Below are 4,777 nucleotides of genomic sequence, written 5' to 3' on the forward strand. Positions count from 1 at the left end.
TTCAGGATCATTTTCCCATCACTGACCCTATATCTCCCAAAAATTATTCTCTATCCCAGCTGTGCTGCTGCCTCGCATCAGATCAAATAACCTCCCCCCCGCCTCCAAGTTCACTTCAACCCTCTGAAGCAGCTTTTCCTCAGACATTTCCCATGTGAACAGCCCCCCCAGCCCTCAAGCTTTCCCTACCCCATTTCATGAGCTTGAAAACCAAGCAGTCAGAGAGTGTTCTTCAGAGACATTAGCCTAAAGGCAGTATAATAATAGGGCTTAACCAAACAGGTTCTGGAAAAACACAGCCTGGCTTTGAAAAGTAGACCATCCACTTATTAGCTATGCAAACTCGGGCAAATTTAACTCGCAGACTTCTCATCTATAAAATGGGGCCAATGATTCACTGAAGTCATGCCTATAAAGAGCTTAGCTCAGAGCCTGGCTCATAGTAAGTGAATGTTAGCTACTACATGTCCCACTCTTGGTCCTTTATCACAGATTTACTCAATAGCACAGTGACCTGAAAGTGTCAAAGTGCCTAACTTTCCACCAAAGTATAATCCAACATAAAGGCATGCATTTTATAAATCTTAAGAATGGATCCTCCTTCTCTAAAATCAAAACGAAGAAATGTGTGGTTGTATATGGCTCATGTAAGAGATGAGAGGATGATTCTCTGGAGGTTTTTCACCCAGTAAATGTGACAAGTTACCAATGGCAGAAACCGTCTGATCGAGGCTTAACCATAGAACATCCTGAGAAAATGTGGGAAAATGGTAGCCCGTAGCTGGGTGAAAAGAAGTGGAGAATAAGGCTGAAAAGACAGGAAAGGGAAGGTAACGGAGAGCCTCAAATGTCATGTTGAACAGTAAGCAGTAAGAGTCAGGCTATAGGCATAAGAGACCCACACCCTGGATATGAATACTGGCGCTCCTCAGACTAAGTAAGACAGTGGCATTCAAACTTTTCTGAATATGACACACAGTATAAAAAATGTTTACAGGGTGTTCTAGGACACACACTGTCTCTCTCTCACTCTCTCACAGTCCTGAATCAAAGGTTAATAAAACAGTTCTTACCCTTAGTATGCATGATGTATTTTGATATTTTCTCTTCTATTTTATTTCATATTTTTAAAGCTGCTAGCCATGGCCACTAAATTGATCTCAGGACCCATTAATGAGTTGCAGCCCACAGTTGAACTAAGAAAAATTACTTTCATATCTCTGAACTTTAGATTCCTCATCTCTGAAAAGGAGATAATGCTGGTGCTATAGAGTGGGGAAAGAAGATAAATTATGAAAAGCACCTGATAGAGTGCTTGATACATAGTGCACACTCAGTAAGTGACAGTTGAAAATATGGTTGCCAATGTATTGATGGAGTGAGAGAGAGAAATTCTGAGCAGCTAAAGATTCCTGAGAATTTTAAGTCTGGTGATTAGGGAAAATTGTGCAGTGACATGAATTGGGTGAGGAGTCAGGAGAAGGCTAACTGGGGATACCTTCAGATTTCATTGCATGGCTTCAGTTTTGCTCTTATTTTCAGACCATAAAAATCATACCTGCTTACTATGCAGTTTGGTTTTTGTGTTTTTAATTTTGTGTTTTTGATACCTTAACATGCAGTTTCAAATATTTATGTTTTGAAACATCCACTCAAATTCCTTCTATTGCTTTTAAGACTTAGAAAGCACCTCCCCACAATTGGATGAATGAAATATTCACCTGCACTTTATTTTACTTTTTTATGTTAATGGTTTCATTTTAACATTGAGTTATTCATTCTTCTGTACTTTATTTGATGTGTGTGAGTGCGGTGAGGTTCTTACTTGACATTTTGTCAAATAGTCAATTTTCCTAATATTTCCAATTGTTTAATAATCCATCCCTTTCCCATTGATGTGTTACTAATTTTATCATTTATTAAATCCATATATGTTATATATATGCGCGTGTGTATTTGGGTTATTTTCAAATCCATCTTTTCTATTATTTTGTTCAGTTCAGTCTTGAGATCATATATTTTTTCTTTTTGTAGAATTGAGAAATTTTTCGAACATAGAAATGTGCAGAAAGTAATAAAAACTATGTATCCACCTCTCAGAACAAACACTATTACTTGTTTTGAGAGGTGGATACATAGTTGAAACATTTGTTTCAGGTATCTTTTTAAATTAATAAACTTGAATTTTTAGAGCAATTTTAGGGTCATAGCAAAATTGAACAGAAAGTACAGAGTTCCTATATACCTCCTGTCCCCACACATGCACAGTCTTTCCCATTATCTACCTCTTGCTCCAGAGTGGTACATTTGTTACAACTGATGAATCTACACTGATACATCATTATTATCCAAAGTCCATAGTTTAAATTAGGGTTCACCTTTGGTGGTGTATATTCTGTGGGTTTTGACAAATGAATAAGGACATGCAGAATAGTTTAGCTGCCCTAAAATAGTTTAGCTGCTCCAAGTATTCATCTCTCCCTCCTACCTAACCCCTGGCAAACACTGATCTTACTGTCTCTATAATTTTGCCTTTTCTGAAAGTCATATAGTTGAAATCATACAGTATGTAGCCTTTTCAGATTGGGTTCTTTCACTTAGTAACATACATTTAAGATTCCTCAATGTCTTCTTATACCTTGCTATTTCATTTCTTTTTATCACTGGGTAATATTCCATTGTCTGGTTATACCACAGTTTATTTATTCACATACTGAAGGATAGCTTGGTTGCTTCCAAGGTCTGGCAACTATGAACAAAGCTGCTATAAACATCTGTGTGCAGGTTTTTATGTGGACATAAGTTTTCAATTAATTTTGGTATATACCAATATGCTGGATTGCATGTAAACAGTATGTTTAGTTTTATAAGAAACTGCCAAATTATCTTTCAGAGTAACTGTACCATTTTGCATTCCCACTAGCAACATAAGAGTTCCTGTTGCTCTGCATCCTTGTCAGCATTTATATCATCAGTGTTTGGGATTTTAGCCATTCTAATAGGTACGTAGTGGTATCTCATTGTTTTTTTAATTTGTAATTCCCTAATGATATATGATGTTGAACATCTTTTCACATGCTTACTTGTCATTCGTATATCTTCTTTGGTGAGGTGTCCAGGTCTTTTGCCCATTTTAAAAATTGGGTTGTTCATTTTCTTATTGTTGAGTTATAAGAGTTACTTGTATACAGTCAGAATGGCTAAAATTAACAAGTCAGGATATGACAGATGTTGGCGAGGATGCAGAGAAAGGGGCACCCTCCTACACTGTTGGTGGGAATGCAAGGTGGTGCAGCCATTCTGGAAAACAGTATGGAGGTTCCTCAAAAAGTTGAAAATAGAGCTACCCTATGACCCAGCAATTGCACTACTGGGTATTTACCCCAAAGATACAAATGTAGTGATCCAAAGGGGTACATGCATCCCAATATTTATAGCAGCAATGTCCACAAGAGCCAAACTGTGGAAAGAGCCTAGATGTCCATCAACAGATGAATGGATAAAGATGTAGTGTGTATATATATATACACACACACACACACACACACACAATGGAATATTATGCAGCCATCAAAAAATGAAATCTTGCCATTTGCAACTACATGGATGGAACTAGAGGTTATTATGCTAGCGAAATAAGTCAATCAGAGAAAGACAAGTATCACATGATCTCACTTATATGAGGAATTTGAGAAACAAGACAAGAGGATCATAGGCAAAGAGAGGAAAAAATGAAACAAGACTAAACCAGAGAGGGAGACAAACCATAAGAGACTCTTAATCCCAGGAAACAAACTGAGGGTTGCTGGAGTGGTGGTGGGGTGGAAGGGATGGGGGAGCTAGGTGATGGACATTGGGGAGGGTATGTGCTAGGGTGAGCGCTGTGAACTATGTAAAACTGATGAATCACAGACCTGTACCTCTGAAACAAATAATACATTATATGTTAAAAAAAAATAGTAGGAAGGGAAAAATGAAGGGGGGGGGAAATCGGAGGGGGAGATGAACCATGAGAGACTATGGACTCTGAGAAACAAACTGAGGGTTTTAGAGGGGAGGGGTGTGGAGGGATGGGCTAGCCCAGTGATGGGTATTAAGGAAGGCACATACTGCATGGAGCACTTGTTATATACAGACAATGAATCATGGAACACTACATCAAAAACTAATGATGTAATGTATGGTGACTAACATAAAAAAAAAAAGGTTACTTGTATATTTTGGGTAAGAGTCCTTTATCAGATGTGTCTTTTTTAAATGTTTTCTCCCAGCCTGTGACTTACCTTCTCACTCTCTTGACTGTCTTTCATAGAGCAGAGGTTTTTAATTTTTTTTTTTAAAGATTTTATTTATTTATTTGACAGAGAGAGACACAGTGAGAGAGGGAACACAAGCAGGGGGAGTGGGAGAGGGAGAAGCAGGCTTCCCGCTGAGCAGGGAGCCTGATGTGGGGCTCGATCCCAGGACCCCGGGATGATGACCTGAGCCGAAGGCAGACGCTTAACGACTGAGCCACCCAGGCACCCCAGAGTTTTTTAATTTTAATGAAGTCCAGCTTCAGATATTTTTAAAGACCAAAAGTATTACAGATATAATTGATGTGATATTTATACCCTTCCCTTTCATCCCCTTACCGGGCTAGGGGCAAATTTCTGTCATGACGTTTGTGTACACACATCCTGTTCATGTTTTTACATTTGCATTTCATGTGTGCCCATAAACTAGATATAATCTTATCTTGTTTGTTTTAAAAATTTACAGCAATGGTATCCCACTG

The sequence above is a fragment of the Phoca vitulina genome, unplaced genomic scaffold (assembly GCF_004348235.1).
Source record: "Phoca vitulina isolate PV1807 unplaced genomic scaffold, GSC_HSeal_1.0 scaffold48, whole genome shotgun sequence".
Lineage (NCBI taxonomy): Eukaryota > Metazoa > Chordata > Mammalia > Carnivora > Phocidae > Phoca > Phoca vitulina.